We start from the raw sequence: 10072 nt of genomic DNA on the forward strand, positions 1-10072 counted from the left end.
GTACGGTGCTCTGCAGAGCTAAGCGCCGATCCCGGACCTCTTTCGGCAGAAGACACACACCGCAGAGCACTGTGAGCGGCAGAATCGTCTTTGCGCGAAGAAGCAGCTTCTTCGTCTCCGGGAGCCGGAGAGAGGGGCAACTTCGCAAAGCTGATGAAACAAGCTGTACAACACTGCCATTGTGGGCGCAGCTTGCCAACTGAGAGAAAACAGTACCTGACCACTCTCCTGCCTTTTCTATTCACATGAACATTCGATTGCAAGCTGTTTTGGACAACTTTCTTTCTCTTCTTGCAAAACACTCGGCAGACCTCCGTGCAGCCTCTAGAACACGATGGGAGATGTTTTCTGTGCTGGCACAGTTTCTCCATGCCAGACAGAGAGGAAAACCTTGTTGCTAAGATGTATACGAGAAGAGAGGCTAAAGACGAAGGTACGGTGCTATGCAGAGCTAAGCACCGCTCCCGGACCTCTTTCGGCAGAAGACACACACCGTAGAGCACTGTGAGCGGCAGAATCGTCTTTGCGCGAAGAAGCAGCTTCTTCGTCTCCGGGAGCCGGAGAGAGCGGCAGCTTCGCAAAGGTGATGAAACAAGCGGTACAACACTGCGATTGTGTGCGCAGCTTGCCAACTGAGAGAAAACAGTACCTGACCACTCTCCTGCCTTTTCTATTCACATGAACATTCGATTGCAAGGTGTTTTGGACAACTTTCTTTCTCTTCTTGCAAAACACTCGGCAGACCTCCGTGCAGCCTCTAGAACACGATGGGAGATGTTTTTTGTGCTGGCACAGTTTCTCCTTGCCAGACAGAGTGGAAAAGCTTTTTGCTAAGATGTAGACGAGAAGAGAGGCTAAAGACGAAGGTACGGTGCTCTGCAGAGCTAAGAACCGCTCCCGGGCCTCTTTCGGCAGAAGACACACACTGCAGAGCACTGTGAGCGGCAGAATCGTCTTTGCGCGAAGAAGCAGCTTCTTCGTCTCCGGGAGCCGGAGAGAGCGGCAACTTCGCAAAGGTGATGAAACAAGCTGTACAACAGTGCCATTTTGTGCGCAGCTTGCCAACTGAGAGAAAACAGTACCTGACCACTCTCCTGCCTTTTCTATTCACATGAACATTCGATTGCAAGCTGTTTTGGACAACTTTCTTTCTCTTCTTGCAAAACACTCGGCAGACCTCCGTGCAGCCTCTAGAACACGATGGGAGATGTTTTCTGTGCTGGCAAAGTTTCTCCTGGCCAGACAGAGTGGAAAAGCTTTTTGCTAAGACGTAGACGAGAAGAGAGGCTAAAGACGAAGGTACGGTGCTCTGCAGAGCTAAGCACCGCTCCCGGACCTCTTTCGGCAGAAGGCGCACACCGCAGAGCACTGTGAGCGGCAGAATCGTCTTTGCCCGAAGAAGCAGCTTCTTCGTCTCCGGGAGCCGGAGAGAGCGGCAACTTCGCAAAGGTGATGAAACAAGCTGTACAACACTGCGATTGTGTGCGCAGCTTGCCAACTGAGACAAAACAGTACCTGACCACTCTCCTGCCTTTTCTATTCACATGAACATTCGATTGCAAGCTGTTTTGGACAACTTTCTTTCTCGTCTTGCAAAACACTCGGCAGACCTCCGTGCAGCCTCTACAACACGATGGGAGATGTTTTCCGTGCTGGCACAGTTTCTCCTTGCCAGACAGAGTGGAAAAGCTTTTTGCTAAGATGTAGACGAGAAGAGAGGCTAAAGACGAAGGTACGGTGCTCTGCAGAGCTAAGCACCACTCCCGGGCCTCTTTCGGCAGAAGACACACACCGCAGAGCACTGTGAGCGGCAGAATCGTCTTTGCGCGAAGAAGCAGCTTCTTCGTCTCCGGGAGCCGGAGAGTGCGGAACCTTCGCAAAGGTGATGAAACAAGCTGTACAACACTGCGATTGTGTGCGCAGCTTGCCAACTGAGAGAAAACAGTACCTGACCACTCTCCTGCCTTTCCTATTCACATGAACATTCGATTGCAAGCTGTTTTGGACAACTTTCTTTCTCTTCTTGCAAAACACTCGGCAGACCTCCGTGCAGCCTCTAGAACACGATGGGAGATGTTTTCTGTGCTGGCACAGTTTCTCCTTGCCAGACAGAGTTGAAAAGCTTTTTGCTAAGATGTAGACGAGAAGAGAGGCTAAAGACGAAGGTACGGTGCTCTGCAGAGCTAAGCACCGCTCCCGGACCTCTTTCGGCAGAAGACGCACACCGCAGAGCACTGTGAGCGGCAGAATCGTCTTTGCGCGAAGAAGCAGCTTCTTCGTCTCCGGGAGCCGGAGAGAGCGGCAGCTTCGCAAAGGTGATGAAACAAGCTGTACAACACTGCGATTGTGTGCACAGCTTGCCAACTGAGAGAAAACAGTACGTGACCACTCTCCTGCCTTTTCTATTCACATGAACATTCGATTGCAAGCTGTTTTGGACAACTTTCTTTCTCTTCTTGGAAAACACTCGGCAGACCTCCGTGCAGCCCCTAGCACACGATGGGAGATGTTTTTTGTGCTGGCACAGTTTCTCCTTGCCAGACAGAGTGGAAAAGCTTTTTGCTAAGATGTAGACGAGAAGAGAGGCTAAAGACAAAGGTACGGTGCTTTGCAGAGCTAAGCACCGCTCCCGGGCCTCTGTCGGCAGAAGGCGCACACCGCATAGCACCGTGAGCGGCAGAATCGTCTTTGCGCGAAGAAGCAGCTTCTTCGTCTCCGGGAGCCGGAGAGAGCGGCAGCTTCGCAAAGGTGATGAAACAAACTGTACAACACTGCGATTGTGTGCGCAGCTTGCCAACTGAGAGAAAACAGTACCTGACCACTCTCCTGCCTTTTCTAATCACATGAACATTCGATTGCAAGCTGTTTCGGACAACTTTCTTTCTCTGCTTGCAAAACACTCGGCAGACCTCCGTGCAGCCTCTAGAACACGATGGGAGATGTTTTCTGTGCTGGCACAGTTTCTCCTTGCCAGACAGAGTTGAAAAGCTTTTTGCTAAGATGTAGACGAGAAGAGAGGCTAAAGACGAAGGTACGGTGCTCTGCAGAGCTAAGCGCCGATCCCGGACCTCTTTCGGCAGAAGACACACACTGCAGAGCACTGTGAGCGGCAGAATCGTCTTTGCGCGAAGAAGCAGCTTCTTCGTCTCCGGGAGCCGGAGAGAGCGGCAACTTCGCAAAGGTGATGAAACAAGCTGTACAACACTGCGATTGTGTGCGCAGCTTGCCAACTGAGAGAAAACAGTACCTGACCACTCTCCTGCCTTTTCTATTCACATGAACATAAGATTGGAAGCTGTCTTGAACAACTTTCTTTCTCTTCTTGCAAAACACTCGGCAGACCTCCGTGCAGCCTCTAGAACACCATGGGAGATGGTTTCTGTGCTGGCACAGTTTCTCCTTGCCAGACAGAGTGGAAAAGCTTTTTGCTAAGATGTAGACGAGAAGAGAGGCTAAAGACGAAGGTACGGTGCTCTGCAGAGCTAAGCACCGCTCCCGGACCTCTTTCGCCAGAAGGCGCACACCGTAGAGCACTGTGAGCGGCAGAATCGTCTTTGCGCGAAGAAGCAGCTTCTTCGTCTCCGGGAGCCGGAGAGAGCGGCAACTTCGCAAAGGTGATGAAACAAGCTGTACAACACTGCGATTGTGTGCGCAGCTTGCCAACTGAGAGAAAACAGTACCTGACCACTCTCCTGCCTTTTCTATTCACATGAACATTCGATTGCAAGCTGTTTTGGACAACTTTCTTTCTCTTCTTGCAAAACACTCGGCAGACCTCCGTGCAGACTCTAGAAGACTATGGGAGATGTTTTCTGTGCTGGCACAGTTTCTCCTTGCCAGACAGAGTGGAAAAGCTTTTTGCTATGATGTAGACGAGAAGAGAGGCTAAAGACGAAGGTACGGTGCTCTGCAGAGATAAGCACCGCTCCCGGGCCTCTTTCTGCAGAAGCCGCACACCGCAGAGCACTGTGAGCGGCAGAATCGTCTTTGCGCGAAGAAGCAGCTTCTTCGTCTCCGGGAGCCGGAGAGAGCGGCAGCTTCGCAAAGGTGATGAAACAAGCTGTACAAGACTGGGATTGTGTGCGCAGCTTGCCAACTGAGACAAAACAGTACCTGACCACTCTCCTGCCTTTTCTATTCACATGAACATTCGATTGCAAGCTGTTTTGGACAACTTTCATTCTCTTCTTGCAAAACACTCGGCAGACCTCCGTGCAGCTTCTAGAACACGATGGGAGATGTTTCCTGTGCTGGCACAGTTTCTCCTTGCCAGACAGAGTGGAAAAGCTTTTTGCTAAGATGGACACGAGAAGAGACGCTAAAGACGAAGGTACGGTGCTCTGCAGAGCTAAGCACCGCTCCCGGACCTCTTTCGGCAGAAGACACACACCGCAGAGCACTGTGAGCGGCAGAATCATCTTTGCGCGAAGAAGCAGCTTCTTCGTCTCCGGGAGCCAGAGAGAGCGGCAACTTCGCAAAGGTGATGAAACAAGCTGTACAACACTGCGATTGTGTGCGCAGCTTGCCAACTGAGAGAAAACAGTACCTGACCACTCTCCTGCCTTTTCTATTCACATGAACATTCGATTGCAAGCTGTTTTGGACAACTTTCTTTCTCTTCTTGCAAAACACTCGGCAGACCTCCGTGCAGCCTCTAGAACACGATGGGAGATGTTTTCTGTGCTGGCACAGATTCTCCTAGCCAGGCAGAGTGGAAAAGCTTTTTGCTAAGATGTAGACGAGAAGAGAGGCTAAAGACGAAGGTACGGTGCTCTGCAGAGCTAAGCACCGCTCCGGGCCTCTTTCGGCAGAAGACACACACTGCAGAGCACTGTGAGCTTCACAATCGTCTTTGCGCGAAGAAGCAGCTTCTTCGTCTCCGGGAGCCGGAGAGAGCGGCAACTTCGCAAAGGTGATGAAACAAGCTGTACAACACTGCGATTGTGTGCGCAGCTTGCCAACTGAGAGAAAACAGTACCTGACCACTCTCCTGCCTTTCCTATTCACATGAACATTCGATTGCAAGCTGTTTTGGACAACTTTCTTTCTCTTCTTGCAAAACACTCGGCAGACCTCCGTGCAGCCTCTAGAACACGATGGGAGATGTTTTCTGTGCTGGCACAGTTTCTCCATGCCAGACAGAGTGGAAAACCTTTTTGCTAAGATGTATACGAGAAGAGAGGCTAAAGACGAAGGTACGGTGCTATGCAGAGCTAAGCACCGCTCCCGGACCTCTTTCGGCAGAAGACACACACCGCAGAGCACTGTGAGCGGCAGAATCGTCTTTGCGCGAAGAAGCAGCTTCTTCGTCTCCGGGAGCCGGAGAGAGCGGCAGCTTGGCAAAGGTGATGAAACAAGCTGTACAACACTGCGATTGTGTGCGCAGCTTGCCAACTGAGAGAAAACAGTACCTGACCACTCTCCTGCCTTTTCTATTCACATGAACATTCGATTGCAAGGTGTTTTGGACAACTTTCTTTCTCTTCTTGCAAAACACTCGGCAGACCTCCGTGCAGCCTCTAGAACACGATGGGAGATGTTTTTTGTGCTGGCACAGTTTCTCCTTGCCAGACAGAGTGGAAAAGCTTTTTGCTAAGATGTAGACGAGAAGAGAGGCTAAAGACGAAGGTACGGTGCTCTGCAGAGTTAAGCACCGCTCCCGGGCCTCTTTCGGCAGAAGACACACACTGCAGAGCACTGTGAGCGGCAGAATCGTCTTTGCGTGAAGAAGCAGCTTCTTCGTCTCCGGGAGCCGGAGAGAGCGGCAACTTCGCAAAGGTGATGAAACAAGCTGTACAACAGTGCCATTTTGTGCGCAGCTTGCCAACTGAGAGAAAACAGTACCTGACCACTCTCCTGCCTTTTCTATTCACATGAACATTCGATTGCAAGCTGTTTTGGACAACTTTCTTTCTCTTCTTGCAAAACACTCGGCAGACCTCCGTGCAGCCTCTAGAACACGATGGGAGATGTTTTCTGTGCTGGCAAAGTTTCTCCTGGCCAGACAGAGTGGAAAAGCTTTTTGCTAAGACGTAGACGAGAAGAGAGGCTAAAGACGAAGGTACGGTGCTCTGCAGAGCTAAGCACCGCTCCCGGGCCTCTTTCGGCAGAAGACACACACTGCAGAGCACTGTGAGCGGCAGAATCGTCTTTGCGCGAAGAAGCAGCTTCTTCGTCTCCGGGAGCCGGAGAGAGCGGCAACTTCGCAAAGGTGATGAAACAAGCTGTACAACAGTGCCATTTTGTGCGCAGCTTGCCAACTGAGAGAAAACAGTACCTGACCACTCTCCTGCCTTTTCTATTCACATGAACATTCGATTGCAAGCTGTTTTGGACAACTTTCTTTCTCTTCTTGCAAAACACTCGGCAGACCTCCGTGCAGCCTCTAGAACACGATGGGAGATGTTTTCTGTGCTGGCAAAGTTTCTCCTGGCCAGACAGAGTGGAAAAGCTTTTTGCTAAGACGTAGACGAGAAGAGAGGCTAAAGACGAAGGTACGGTGCTCTGCAGAGCTAAGCACCGCTCCCGGACCTCTTTCGGCAGAAGGCGCACACCGCAGAGCACTGTGAGCGGCAGAATCGTCTTTGCCCGAAGAAGCAGCTTCTTCGTCTCCGGGAGCCGGAGAGAGCGGCAACTTCGCAAAGGTGATGAAACAAGCTGTACAACACTGCGATTGTGTGCGCAGCTTGCCAACTGAGACAAAACAGTACCTGACCACTCTCCTGCCTTTTCTATTCACATGAACATTCGATTGCAAGCTGTTTTGGACAACTTTCTTTCTCGTCTTGCAAAACACTCGGCAGACCTCCGTGCAGCCTCTACAACACGATGGGAGATGTTTTCCGTGCTGGCACAGTTTCTCCTTGCCAGACAGAGTGGAAAAGCTTTTTGCTAAGATGTAGACGAGAAGAGTGGCTAAAGACGAAGGTACGGTGCTCTGCAGAGCTAAGCACCACTCCCGGGCCTCTTTCGGCAGAAGACACACACCGCAGAGCACTGTGAGCGGCAGAATCGTCTTTGCGCGAAGAAGCAGCTTCTTCGTCTCCGGGAGCCGGAGAGTGCGGAACCTTCGCAAAGGTGATGAAACAAGCTGTACAACACTGCGATTGTGTGCGCAGCTTGCCAACTGAGAGAAAACAGTACCTGACCACTCTCCTGCCTTTCCTATTCACATGAACATTCGATTGCAAGCTGTTTTGGACAACTTTCTTTCTCTTCTTGCAAAACACTCGGCAGACCTCCGTGCAGCCTCTAGAACACGATGGGAGATGTTTTCTGTGCTGGCACAGTTTCTCCTTGCCAGACAGAGTTGAAAAGCTTTTTGCTAAGATGTAGACGAGAAGAGAGGCTAAAGACGAAGGTACGGTGCTCTGCAGAGCTAAGCACCGCTCCCGGACCTCTTTCGGCAGAAGACGCACACCGCAGAGCACTGTGAGCGGCAGAATCGTCTTTGCGCGAAGAAGCAGCTTCTTCGTCTCCGGGAGCCGGAGAGAGCGGCAGCTTCGCAAAGGTGATGAAACAAGCTGTACAACACTGCGATTGTGTGCACAGCTTGCCAACTGAGAGAAAACAGTACGTGACCACTCTCCTGCCTTTTCTATTCACATGAACATTCGATTGCAAGCTGTTTTGGACAACTTTCTTTCTCTTCTTGGAAAACACTCGGCAGACCTCCGTGCAGCCCCTAGCACACGATGGGAGATGTTTTTTGTGCTGGCACAGTTTCTCCTTGCCAGACAGAGTGGAAAAGCTTTTTGCTAAGATGTAGACGAGAAGAGAGGCTAAAGACAAAGGTACGGTGCTTTGCAGAGCTAAGCACCGCTCCCGGGCCTCTGTCGGCAGAAGGCGCACACCGCATAGCACCGTGAGCGGCAGAATCGTCTTTGCGCGAAGAAGCAGCTTCTTCGTCTCCGGGAGCCGGAGAGAGCGGCAGCTTCGCAAAGGTGATGAAACAAACTGTACAACACTGCGATTGTGTGCGCAGCTTGCCAAGTGAGAGAAAACAGTACCTGACCACTCTCCTGCCTTTTCTAATCACATGAACATTCGATTGCAAGCTGTTTCGGACAACTTTCTTTCTCTTCTTGCAAAACACTCGGCAGACCTCCGTGCAGCCTCTAGAACACGATGGGAGATGTTTTCTGTGCTGGCACAGTTTCTCCTTGCCAGACAGAGTTGAAAAGCTTTTTGCTAAGATGTAGACGAGAAGAGAGGCTAAAGACGAAGGTACGGTGCTCTGCAGAGCTAAGCGCCGATCCCGGACCTCTTTCGGCAGAAGACACACACTGCAGAGCACTGTGAGCGGCAGAATCGTCTTTGCGCGAAGAAGCAGCTTCTTCGTCTCCGGGAGCCGGAGAGAGCGGCAACTTCGCAAAGGTGATGAAACAAGCTGTACAACACTGCGATTGTGTGCGCAGCTTGCCAACTGAGAGAAAACAGTACCTGACCACTCTCCTGCCTTTTCTATTCACATGAACATAAGATTGGAAGCTGTCTTGAACAACTTTCTTTCTCTTCTTGCAAAACACTCGGCAGACCTCCGTGCAGCCTCTAGAACACGATGGGAGATGGTTTCTGTGCTGGCACAGTTTCTCCTTGCCAGACAGAGTGGAAAAGCTTTTTGCTAAGATGTAGACGAGAAGAGAGGCTAAAGACGAAGGTACGGTGCTCTGCAGAGCTAAGCACCGCTCCCGGACCTCTTTCGCCAGAAGGCGCACACCGCAGAGCACTGTGAGCGGCAGAATCGTCTTTGCGCGAAGAAGCAGCTTCTTCGTCTCCGGGAGCCGGAGAGAGCGGCAACTTCGCAAAGGTGATGAAACAAGCTGTACAACACTGCGATTGTGTGCGCAGCTTGCCAACTGAGAGAAAACAGTACCTGAGCACTCTCCTGCCTTTTCTATTCACATGAACATTCGATTGCAAGCTGTTTTGGACAACTTTCTTTCTCTTCTTGCAAAACACTCGGCAGACCTCCGTGCAGACTCTAGAAGACTATGGGAGATGTTTTCTGTGCTGGCACAGTTTCTCCTTGCCAGACAGAGTGGAAAAGCTTTTTGCTATGATGTAGACGAGAAGAGAGGCTAAAGACGAAGGTACGGTGCTCTGCAGAGATAAGCACCGCTCCCGGGCCTCTTTCTGCAGAAGCCGCACACCGCAGAGCACTGTGAGCGGCAGAATCGTCTTTGCGCGAAGAAGCAGCTTCTTCGTCTCCGGGAGCCGGAGAGAGCGGCAGCTTCGCAAAGGTGATGAAACAAGCTGTACAAGACTGGGATTGTGTGCGCAGCTTGCCAACTGAGACAAAACAGTACCTGACCACTCTCCTGCCTTTTCTATTCACATGAACATTCGATTGCAAGCTGTTTTGGACAACTTTCATTCTCTTCTTGCAAAACACTCGGCAGACCTCCGTGCAGCTTCTAGAACACGATGGGAGATGTTTCCTGTGCTGGCACAGTTTCTCCTTGCCAGACAGAGTGGAAAAGCTTTTTGCTAAGATGGACACGAGAAGAGACGCTAAAGACGAAGGTACGGTGCTCTGCAGAGCTAAGCACCGCTCCCGGACCTCTTTCGGCAGAAGACGCACACCGCAGAGCACTGTGAGCGGCAGAATCGTCTTTGCGCGAAGAAGCAGCTTCTTCGTCTCCGGGAGCCAGAGAGAGCGGCAACTTCGCAAAGGTGATGAAACAAGCTGTACAACACTGCGATTGTGTGCGCAGCTTGCCAACTGAGAGAAAACAGTACCTGACCACTCTCCTGCCTTTTCTATTCACATGAACATTCGATTGCAAGCTGTTTTGGACAACTTTCTTTCTCTTCTTGCAAAACACTCGGCAGACCTCCGTGCAGCCTCTAGAACACGATGGGAGATGTTTTCTGTGCTGGCACAGATTCTCCTAGCCAGGCAGAGTGGAAAAGCTTTTTGCTAAGATGTAGACGAGAAGAGAGGCTAAAGACGAAGGTACGGTGCTCTGCAGAGCTAAGCACCGCTCCGGGCCTCTTTCGGCAGAAGACACACACTGCAGAGCACTGTGAGCTTCACAATCGTCTTTGCGCGAAGAAGCAGCTTCTTCGT

The sequence above is a fragment of the Melozone crissalis genome, unplaced genomic scaffold (genome assembly GCF_028551555.1).
Source record: "Melozone crissalis strain CALT ecotype California unplaced genomic scaffold, PUWL_Pcris_2 ptg000053l_1, whole genome shotgun sequence".
Lineage (NCBI taxonomy): Eukaryota > Metazoa > Chordata > Aves > Passeriformes > Passerellidae > Melozone > Melozone crissalis.